Source organism: Rissa tridactyla, chromosome 1, assembly GCF_028500815.1.
Source record: "Rissa tridactyla isolate bRisTri1 chromosome 1, bRisTri1.patW.cur.20221130, whole genome shotgun sequence".
In the NCBI taxonomy this organism is placed as follows: Eukaryota; Metazoa; Chordata; class Aves; order Charadriiformes; family Laridae; genus Rissa; species Rissa tridactyla.
In genome coordinates this window covers 176415638-176428047 of record NC_071466.1, presented here as the reverse complement: position 1 = coordinate 176428047, position 12410 = coordinate 176415638, and positions in this window count along the sequence as shown.

The following is a 12410-nucleotide window of genomic DNA, read 5'->3' as shown; positions in this document are numbered from 1 at the left end:
CATTTCAAATAAAAGGCTCTGATAATCTCTTGATTATAAGCAATTCCCATTAATTGCATGCATGTGTAAGAATAGGAGGACTTTATAGGTAGTATTTTATGCTTTCTAACAGATAAGAATGGATGGTAGTCTCAACTGGGTTTTTTGTGAATTTACCCACCCCAAAGTTTCGACTGTCTAAACAGAGAATCGCTCAGAAAGTGAAAGTGAACTAGTGAGAGTACGATAACATTATAACAATGTTATAGTTTTCCACTACTAATTCCCGACTTTAGATTAACATTAACTGCATAAGGCTTTGTGCATTATTGTCTAGATGGTGAAGGGTGGCTTATACAAAGTGCAACTTGTAGGTGGTGTCAGTTTCTCTGCTCTATTGAATTGCTTCCTTTAAGAAAGAAGAAGATAAAATCCCATGTTATCCCCACCCGAGAGCATAGAACTAGTGAGGACTTTTGCTGTTAGAGCTGAAAAGAACTTCTGCCCTGAGCGCTGCTGGGAACAATGGAGTTTTGGCTGTTCACCACAGTGTATCTCCATCTGAGATGCCAGGCTGAGATTTTCACCAAGCCTATTGTTACAACTTCTGTCTTCCCTATGTCTCTAATAAAAGCAAAGCAAAACCCGTGGGAACCCACTTAACTCACAAACACATTAATAGTCAAGAATTTTTAATTTTAGAGCAGTGGTAAGTATGCCACTCCCCACCCGAAATGTATTTTTAAACTTTTTGTGTTTGCTCACAAATGACTGGTCTGTCAAAGTAAGGTTCTTACTAGTTAAGCTTCATAATAGCTCAAGCAGTCGGTTTTATCTGATCAGGATGTGAGAGGAGTTTCTTCATAGAACTAAGAAAATAAGCCCAGTGTCCTGATCCCAAGTTCTGTGTCCTGCAGAGAAGAAGAGGCATTCCAGTAGCTTCCTACAGCAAGTGACACTAAATGATGCTTCCGTTGATTACCATATTAAATGGGATAGTGTTTTACTCTCCTATTCAGAAACACTTTGCTAGAGCATTCAGTATAATTAGTTAAAAACATACTACTTTATCTTTAGCAGAAGATAGCTGATTAATTTTCTAGGTTAGAAGACACAGGTGTGTGAGGATAAAAGCCTTGTTTGTTTGAATAAACAGAAATTGTCTCATAGCTTTGCAAATTATTTCCTTGAAAGCAATCTAGGTAAATGAAGGCAGAAATACCTGCTCAATATTTATTCACTGAGAAGCGGAGAGGTTTCTGTTATGTTTTGTTTTTGAAACAATGTTAAAAGCTGTTCTAGAGTAACTCTATTGAGCCTAATGAATTGTCACCGGAGATGAATTTGGTCCCGGTATCTCGGTTTTCACCTGCCAGGAAAAAAAATGTTTTGCAGCTGACTTTACATATTAATCACGCACAGGCAGGAAGACAAGTCCTGGAACAACTCTGTCTTCTTTATATGAACTTTCTAATTCAGTTTGCTTTCTAATGAGGTGAGAGGAGAGTCAAGATCGCTCAGTTATTGTAACGGCTTTGAGTCAGTTACAAAGATTTGATCGTGTTTACCCCTAAACTCAAGAATTTCTTTTTGGATTCATCATCGTTTGAGAAAAGGCATAATGTTAAAAGCAAACTTGGAGAATGGAAAAAGAAAAAAACAGAGGTCCTTAGGACATTTTATTAGCTGACTTGCATACAAAATTTTGCTTCGGAAGAAGCTGAGGTTACTTTCAAAGATCTTGAATTCTCTAACTTTTAGATAGGTGAGAAATGTGCTGCGTTCGTGCCTTGCCTAGATAGGCAGGATACCTCTGCCAGCACTGAGAGAGTGACCCCACGGGGTCTGGGCAAAGGGCCCGGGAGCTCTGGAGCGGTGGCAGCTGTAAGGGGGCTCTGGAGACACGGCTGTGTCCTACTGCCATCTCCCCTTAGACCATACCTCCCTGCACCAAACCTTCTGCCGCACTCTGGCTGCCTGCACCCAGATTAGAGGGAAATGTGTCCTGTTTAAAAAGCAATCGTCTTCCATCTATATCTACCCACCGCCCAAGATTTTATCTGAAAAATATGTAACTTTCAGAGTCCCATGGCTTCCAAATTCGGTGTCGATAGCATGCAGTTCCTGGAGACCTGTAATTTAAAACTAGTTCTGTCAGGCAGCCTATCTTGGAAATTGGGTTAAAGAGACGTTTCTTAATTAGCAGAATGTCTCACATTACAGAAAACTTGTTTCTATCAAACGCATTGACTTGCAGATCTGGTTGAAATTTTTTGTTGTTTTGGCTTGTTCCAAAAACATCACATTATATAATGTAGATTTTAAGATATTGTGACTTCAAGAGTGATGTAATTCACTGACTGATTTCTCTTAAAAAAGAAAGGTTGGTTTCTCTTCCCTCACCGCAATGGAGTAATTGGTGGGCTGGCATGAATGAGTCGTGAGTTGCATACATCAGGGCCACTTGAGTCAAGTTTAAGTCCTTCAAACCTCAGTTTGTAATTAAAAATGAGAGTATAGGCATGGTCCTTAAATCCTGATTAGAAGTCACTTAAAATAATTACAGAAGCAATGAATGCAATTTGAATTATTCTCACCCTGCTAGGCAGCAGCTAATCATAGCTGGTGAGCAGAAATCTCCATAAAATATTCTTGAAAGTGATAATGTAAAATTTCAGATTGTGTGTTTAAAAAAAATCATTTCTTAGATATAGAAAAGTGGTCCAGAGTATACAGAGCCAAATCTCAGCAGTATGTTAACAGCCATACAGTATATACCATTATGTATTATATCCTCTCTTATACTATACAGAATTGCTAATACTACATTGTATTTACTATTTTATATATTGCTTTGATATATCAGCTATATTTTGGCATAACTGCTCTGACTTCATTATCATTCATGGAGTTCACTTGCAAAGCACCCATGTGATTTCATTATGTGAGTTTATTTGGACCCTCATCTCCTTAGATTTAAACCTGCATTTTTCCTCATGTATGTAATTATTTCCTCCTTTATTTCTCCTGTTTTGATTTCTGTTTTTGTGAGACTCTGATTGAGAATCACAGCTGTTTGGGAATGAGGTTAGAAATACCTGCTTCTGCTCACTGTGCAATTTGGTGATTGGTTTTTTAAAGACCCCTTGCATTCCCCCAAAATCTTCTGAACAGTAATACACACGTTATGGAGTACAGTTGTCATCTCAAGGCAGCCTTCCATAAAGTATTGACCATTAGTGCACTATCTGTTCTACCGCATCATTCACATGATTCATCAAGAGCCGGGAAGGAACAGTTTGCTTTTTCTGGTTAGTACACAATTATCCTTAATGTATTTTCTGAGATTTAAATTCAATGCTGAGTATCACAAGGATTTCAGACAATGCAATGCCATTAAAAGCTTTTGTACCGCCAATGTCTTCATCAAGAGCTATAGTTTAAGCCATATGTATCTTACAGCTTCCTATTAAGATTTTTTTTGTTTACTCCCACCCTTACTTAGAATCCACTTTGCATTCGGAATAGATTTGCAGCTTTGTCCTGTTCTTGTCATTGTGTAGGTGGGCAGAGCAGTACTGCAACCACATTTTGCTTTTATAGTAAACCAGTTTTCGCTTCTTCTCCAAGTCTGTGAGCTATTCATGATTTGCAAAGAAAAAAAGAATTAAGTAACTCTCTCTCTTCCTGTCAACAGAAATGCGAGAAGCAACTTGTATTTATATTCCTACAGAATTACTATTATTTTTTTTCTATATTTAGGTGGGACAGGATGAGAGGAATGCTTCTTCTGGAAAGATCTAAAGAGTTACAGCCGTCTCTAGTGGAGGTTCATGCTCCTTTCCAGGAGGACTGTGTCCAGCCAATGTGTCCACATGCACCATCCTAACTGTTGCCTGTTGTGGCTTGTGCTGCCCCGTTTTGCTTCATTTTACAGCAGACCAGGAAGGCGTGGGCAGGATAGTGTGCATATGTTCGGAGTTCCTTAAATGTATGGAAGGATTTCAAAATATGTGGATTTTGCTGACCCAAGAACCAAACCGACCCCAAGAAATCTGCAGTCTAAGGACGTCAGAGCACAGTCTTGCATCGTCCTCTTTGGGGTGTATACCAGTCCACAGAGGGCGACTGTGAAAGACTGTGGCCACAAGGCTGGTGCCACTCCTTACGTGAGAAGGAAGGCTTTCGGAACAGTTGACTTACCTCTGGAGAGCTGTATGTCAGTCCAGTGAAGGAACACAGAAGAAGAAAACGTTAATACTTTACTCTGGGCTTGTTTAAGGTTAGATAGGTTTATTAGCATTTTTATAACAAAATCAAAGTGAAAGAGACAGAAAAAATGCCCATTTCAAGACATTTCACCCAGAACTTCTAGCCATGCACATGTTAGTTTGCATTCACATCTCTGATTGATCTCAATAGATAAAAATGTACTGCAAATTTCCTTGACTGAATCAGGTAAGGTTACTTTTTAGGTGTACTAATTAGAAACATGTGTGTTTAGTGGTAAACAACGCTGGCTTTATGTTTATGGATCTTTACATCACTTAAGTACTTTTCCTGTCCTTGAAAATATTTGTGCTCAAAAGTTCTTTGTAAAATGAGTCATAAAAGGCAGCAGTCAAACTGGAGAGGTATGCAGGTGCTGAAGCTCTTAACAATATTTCTTTTATCATTTTTTTAAAAAAAAGAGGGATTTATTTTACAGTTAATCCCTAACTCTTTTTTTTTTTTTTTTTGAGATGACATTGAAAAAATAGTGATGTGGGAAGAAAACCTGCTTTAATCAATTTATGACTTTTTTTTTTAAACAAGGTAAATATTCTTCTAGTATTCTGTGAATGTGTCAGAATATTTTAACCATTTGTTCTGCTTGCTATCTTAGTTTGAAAATCTTGGGATAAAAAGTATTTTCCTTTACTGTGTGAGGCTGCCTACTTCTAAGAAATCCATGCTGAGGTCCCATAAGGGCTGTTTCATAACAAACTTATAATTACTTAGTCAATGAATTTCTGGTGCATGATATAATTGAAAGTATTTTCATTCTTGATTTGTTACAGAAACAAGCTTTGAACGATTTTGTTAAAGACTGATAATAAACACGTACAAAAATGTGCTATATTCAGATGAAATATTGAGATGGAATTGTGAGCTAGATTTTTTTCTTCCCTTAACTTGATGGGTATAGTAAGCACTAAGGGGATCCGTGATAGAGCACAGACCCTCAATTTAATAGGCATACGGCATAAGATCATCTTTGGAAAACTGTCGTTCTCACGTTGCATCTTTGCCAAAACATTGACATTGAATTTTAGAAACACTAATTTAGAGTTTTAAATAGAGAATGACAGGAACATATCAGAGAAATGATGGGATTTTTGTTGATGGCATTGTTATATAAGATCTATTATAGTCAAGAATAATACATTCTCAGACAGCACTTTTCTTGCTGAGTCAGATTTTAAACTAAAGCCCACAGTGCTGGCTGGACTACACAACTCCCAGTGGAGCAACAACAAGACCACGGAAAAAAAAATCCCTGCTCCAATCTGTGCCCAGCTGCTCCCTCTGACCTCTCATTTAGCGGCTCATATAGGATGCTCCTGGCTGAACCGACTCCCTAAATACTTCCTTCCAAGCCTTTCCATAAATATGTCATTTTCTGCCAAAGGCTTCAGTCCTCTTGCCTCCACCGTAGCATCCTAACACCAAGTCACACCTTTCCCACCCCACAAACTGGACATGACATTTATTGAGTGGCTTCAGTTGTTCCTGCCAGCCAGGAAGATACCATCAGAATGTGGCTGGCATGTTCTCCCCCAAAATGCACAAAATGCCTGCACAAACCCTCGCCTCCAGTATGGGAACATGGATGGTGGTACAGTGAGACACACGGTACAAGGAGACACCTAATCCCTTCTAACATCTACTGCCACCAAGGAATATACTCTTTCTAACAGAAACTGCTGCCACTTTATGAGGCACTTCTGGAGCTTTTTCCATGGCCACGGGAAGGTAGAGCTTCTCAGCTGAGCTGCTGAGATGTGGCCCGACCTGCAGCTGGGTCGCGTTTGCAGATCCTTCTTTTGGACCAGGTGCGAGACCAGCCTGCCCGTGCCAGGCCACAGCAGCACTCAATGCGTCAAGGAAAGAAAGTTCCAGCCCAGGGGTTTCGGCCCCGCTGTCCCCTCTGGGCTGTCTGGCCTCCAGCCTGGTGCTGCTCACCGGGTCTCCCTCCGCCCCCTCATCCTTTTTCCACCCCACTGCCCACAAAGGACCTTGGACACGTGTTGGGATTTTTTTGCTTGAGATCCATGTAGGTACATTTCTAGGAGTCTTTCTCTCTCCCTTTTTGAGTCCTGAGGCCCTAATCCATGCCCATGTCTTTTCACTGCTGTTTTCTTTAAAAATATGCTCTCTGCTTGCTGGCAGAAATGTAAGATTTCCTCCATGGCAAGGGGGTAACATATTTAGTGTGTTGTGTGCTACCAGCAGAGATCACAAGATATGAACAGTAGTGCTTCACAATTAAAGATGCTTCAGCAGTGCAGCCCCCCATGATATTACATGCTCTACTAGAGGAAAACTACAAATAAAAAAAAAAAATTACTGAGAAGTTGAAAAATCTTATTCACTATGCACAAAGTTGGTATTTAAAATATGCTCAGATGTCTATGAAAATTAATGAAATGTCAGTTTGAGAGCAGGAAACATATTGTTAGATTATATTTTAATATGAGAGGGTGAAGATGAAGTACATTCCATGTAGTGAAATAAATAGAGAAGTCTGCAGCACTTACTTGCCAAGCACACTTGCAAATAATTGCATTTTGGTTGAAGGGGTACGGTATTTAGGCCAACCAAAAATTAATGCTGTGTTTAGCTGGATGCGTGGGAAAATGGATATTCTGCTTCACCTGGGAGATACATTTTTATTTCCACACAGGCCAAAATTATAAGGAATTACTGTCAGAGATTTTAAGCATCTTCTGTTAGGTACAGCCTGTTGACAAAGTGTACTAATGGAAATCAAACAGTATGACGAGAAAGTAGCTGTAATCCTCATGCCCATTAACAGTTCTAAAATCAGTGACATTAACTGTAATAGCGTTTGGCCAGGACAGAGTTTAAGCCATTGGTGGGCCGATGGGGGGAGGAGGACTTAAATCAAATTTTCTTTAGAAAATTGTATTTCACCCTGTGCCTTGTCATTCATGCCTACTACCCCACTAAAAAGAAATTTCAGCCTTTTGTTTTTGTTGTTTTTTGTTTTTTTTTTTCTATTGGCCAATTTCAACCACATTTGGCAGAAAACTAAAAGTCTCAGGGATAATTAACTTTGTCAAGTGTTACACAGCCCCAGTAAAGAAAAGGCTGGTGTTAGCTCACCAAGAAATGTAGAATTTGCACTGGAGAAATGTCTTATAAATGTCCTCCGTGAGCTTTGGTGTATCTTGTACCTTCTAACACACCAAAGATGATCAGTCACAGGACATTGACCTGTAGGAAGTCAGATCATTGGTTTCAGTGGTTGCTGAACTCGTTTTTTAGTTCATGGGGAATGTTACTCAAGACTTTAATCCTAAACTATCAGTAGAAATGCTGTATTTTCAGTATATCTTGTAAAATGGCTGACTGCTGATTTTATTTTTTACTTTAAATTAACATTATATTCATAAGTGCCCCTGGCTGAACAATAGACACAACAATTTCATCCCTTCCTAACAAAAGAAAGCAAGTTGCCACCTACTCCTTTTCTATGTGAAGCCGCAACGCTGTTTATGTGATCATAATTCCATCTCAAATACTGATACACAGAACTATTTCCATGAAATTCAGCATCAGGAGCGGCAGGGACAGAAATGAGGAAGACTGTGAGATGTTAAGCAAAATGGTTGCTAAGTAGGGTGGCTCTTTAACGGTCTCCAAAAGCTGGTAGATGAACTTTAAAGGTTGTGTATGCTTCAGCAGGCAGAAGCTCTGCTTCAGCAAACCTGAGACTAAGTGACGATAATGTTAAGTGCATATTGCCCACTTCTGTAAAAAGAGCAGTGGAAAAAAAAACCCTCAAAATCACGCTTGCCTAAGGACTTAGGGAAAAAGGTGACTTGTGGGTGGATGAGATTTAAGCATCATATAAATAAGCTAAATGTTCTGAGGCAACTTGAATCTCTTTAAGAAACAGAATTGACACAGAGGAATCAGCGATTACAGCAAAGCTCATAGACACTCTTCTGGAATAAGTAACGAAAAAAAGATCATTTCCAACTTGGCTATTGAATGTTATATGCAGTCTTAAAGACAACAAAGGAACAGCAATGCTATATGCCATTGATAAGGTATTGTGCCCTTGTGATATATGTTTATTTTCAGGGAATTTTTGCCTGAGTGCTCAGTTACTTTGGCGTCAATTTCTTGAGTGTAATTTTTTCTCTTTTACCTCTCACAGAAATTTCACAATGATACTTAAACATATTTATTTAAAACAATAATATATCTAAAAATGGAATGATGTTCAAGATATACTAGATATTACACAGTTATATTTTAATAAGGATGCATTTAATGACATATGAGCCTTATTTGATATGAAGTATAGAAAAATCTTCAGTGATACAGCATGCAGGATTCTTGACAACATCAAGCAATCATAGTTGTAAATGAAATTACTTTCCTTCTCAGCATTCTTTTCGAGAAGCACTTTTCAAGAAAGGCTGCTTTGATATTTATTGAAGCAGTTAGAAAATGAAGCCTCGGGTTGTGAAAACATATGCATGTCAGTAGTTTATGCTTCAAACTGACAACCGGCGCATCTTTTCAATAAGCCTCAGATGGTTTGTAGCTGGCTGGCCACATTAAGGATTTAAACTCTTGGGGTTAGTGTTTGCCCTTTTCAAGGGAAGATAGTTTGCTACGTCTTGCTCTCCTGCAGACTCTCAGTGTGTCCTTTCTCCTGACAAATGGCGCTAACGCTGTACTAAGGTTTCAGCCCTGCTGTCCATCACTTTGCTTTCTCATAAACTGGAGCAATTTACCTGGTGACTGGGAAATGTACACTGTTCAGCTTTGTCAAAAGGAAGATATGATGGTCAAAAGAATTCACATGGCTGGAGAAGTGTACGTCACCTTGGCTGTGCGAATTCATGGAACTTCTTTCCGTGCATGTTTTTTGGTAAGTTTAGTACAATTTAGATCTCCTTGTTTCTGATATGGGGCCACCAGACTATTCCTATAGTGTTTACCTGGTAGCCCTTTGTTAGTTATTCCCTCGCAGTTTCTGTTAGTTAGTTAGTTAGCATCTTTCTTTCAAGTCTACACGGCTGTAAACCCCGAGGCCTAGGCCTGAGGGAAAATAACCATGTTAGCATGGCTGAAAGTAAGCATCTCCCAGGTAACGACAGTTTCCCTTCCCTTCCTTTTTGTCATCTTTAAGTTGTGTTCTTTCACCGAATGTAATAGCAAATAGGCAAACTGAGGCACATAACTATTCAGGGGGGAAAAAATATCTTTTGCATTGTTTATTCTATTCTTGGATTTTGTTTCTTCCTTTAAATCTTCCTTAAGAGGCTTTCAAAAATCCATTTAGCTTGACTCAATTTGAAATATAAATAGCAAGCAGCTCACTGTCTCAAATATCATGTGTGTGACTCTCTTTGGCACTTAAACAGCATCCGGTAAGTGCCTGGCACAGGCACAGAGAGACGAGTCCCTGCGGACTAAGCTGATTTAAACACACGTCATGAGACCAACATGTCAGTAATTGCCAGTTTACACACTGAAACTCCTGGCTGACCTAAGAGCTCTTAACTGGTAGTGGAGGAGAAAAATTCATGGTAAATTACCATGGAGTAAGCTTTACCGCAGATCACGAATATTTTCACTACGTTGCAAGTTAAGTCCTTAATGGATCCTGTGGTGACACGCTCATCTGGCTGTACCCACGGATCCGTATTGCCCTGGAGGGAGAGGTCTGTATCACTGTTAAAGTAGCCGTGTTCCCTACCAGGCCTTTCATGTAAATATTTTTAGGAAGAAGAAAAAGTTTAGTTCCTGTAGTTTTAGAACACTTCTCCCGTCTGTGCTACGATGTGTCTTAAGTCACTAAAAATACCATCTGGACGATAACCTGTGGACACTTATCTCACTTGTGCCTCTGCGTGGTTCAAGGTGAGGGCACCACCTGCCTTGGAGGTGTAAATCCTGGCCTAAAAACATGCAGGCTCAATCTGTTTGTGTCAGTATCTTATTTATCTATGCAGAAGTTTGAAAAGCTTATATGTAGGACTAATAGGACCAGGAGGTATTTTTACCAAAAATCAATGGCTAGAAATATCACTGCCAAATTTTACTATCAGGTACGATTTCCACCAAATTTGTAATTTAGCAAGAGATATAAATTTACAAAATTCTATAACGATGTTTTCCAGAAATGCCTTAGACTGCTTTATTTAATGATTAAATTATAATGTGTGACCTATACAATAGAATGGCGTTCAGAAAAAGTTTTATATTGTTTTAGAGCTTTGAGTAGGACTGTATATTTTTTTATTACGCTTCCAAGTAAGATTTTTGAACTTGTAAAGATATCACCATTAGTATGGTTTGATTCTTGACTCAGTGATTAAACTTCAGAATAAAGAAGGAAAATAAACTACATGTTTCAAAAGAAGTAGTTGTTTGTAATCTCCTCATCTCTGTCAGAACCTGCATTGTGAAACACAGCACTGATTTTGTGATGAGCATTATTTTTTCATTCCCTTGTAATATCTGCAAGCCACGTTCAACTGCCTGAAACGCTATGCAAGAGCCACGTTTGGGTTTTGTCCTCAGCTGGCTGGAATAAAGAGAATGAACATCCAGCGCTGCAGGCAGGGTGAGATGGGACCTGTGGGCACGACGTTCAGAAACTGACAGTTGTTCACTTTTCCAATAGCTTAGTCCAATTAGCTCTTCATTTTTCAGTATAGCAGATACATTTACTCTCAATTTTCTGGTGGTCACACTAAAGTACTTGCATGAAGACTTATTATGTTGATGAAAAAATGTGGCTTTTTTCCAAAATAGATCCACTAGTAGAATAAAAAACGATTTCTTCATTTTCTTCCTTTGTGTCAAATTTTGTCGTCAGAATTCTAAAGTTGCTTTTTATGTAACGCTTTATCTCTCTTGGAAGATGTTATCTTTAAGTGTGCCTTATCATTCCAGTGACTATATGTTTAGCAAGAGGCATAAAGACATACTGCATCAACACCTCTGAATTTCGGAAGTATAGCCTATGTTACAGCTCATGTGGGAAAATGAAGAATGTGTACTATTGGCTAGAACTCATTTTGATTCTGGAACTTTATTAGCAGTGTTCTTTTTTCTGATCATGATCCACCATATCATGAAAATAGTTTTTTATCAGTATAATGTTTGTTACAAGCAGGTGAAGCAAGAAAATATATAAATAAAGGGGCATAAAGTAGGATTAACTGGAATCCCTCCTCAAGGATTATCACAAAGCCTTATATCTCACAGAGTCTTGTATCATCATATCATGTGGAAACAGCTTCTATTTTATGAGATTTTTTTTAATTCTTAACCTTTTCTCTCCTTCTTTTCTACAGACATATTTTGCTTGATGTTAGTAGGAACTCTGCATTTAGTCTTAACAGGCATTTCAACTTCATACAATTTTTGAACCATAATTTAACTATTAACATCTACACCACTGTTTTCTTATTTACATTTAAATAGTATTTTCCATTTTCTTGCTCACCCATGTACACTAGTAATGTTCTTTTAATATGACACAGTCATTTTTTGCTTATTGCACTATTAAAGTTCTTTTAATAATAAGGTGTTGCAATATGTCCTGCATATTCAAGACCAGAAATTCAAGAAGATATTTAGAAGATGATCTGAAAGAAGTATCAAATATTTGTCGAATACATATATCATTTTTTATGACAGAATTTTTAGCCATTGTTTTATTGGTCACTAAGCAGAATAATACCAAACCCATTTATATGTGTTTACTTGTGACATTGAAAAACAGTTGTGTTTATTAAGGAAGTGTTGAGATACCTGAGAAACTGAGCCATTTGAGCAGAGGCTAGTGAGGTAACCATCTGCTCAAAGTGGTGAAGAACTCCCAAACTGCATAGAAGAGGTAAATCTCAGTTTATCCAAGACTGATCGTGGCTTAATTTTAAATATAACACAAGTGCCATATGTAATATACCATAATGGTTTAGCTGTATACTCAATTGTCTAATACCCACTTAGCTGATATTTGAAAAATGAATCAAGGCTGTAATTCTCTAAGCCATGTCAGTATTCTGAGTTCAAACTGCTCCTTCCTGATGGAGGATACGTGATCCTTAAAAGATCTATCCATCTGCCCAAAGTTAGAGTCAGCTGCATGTAACATGTAATTTCTGAAATTC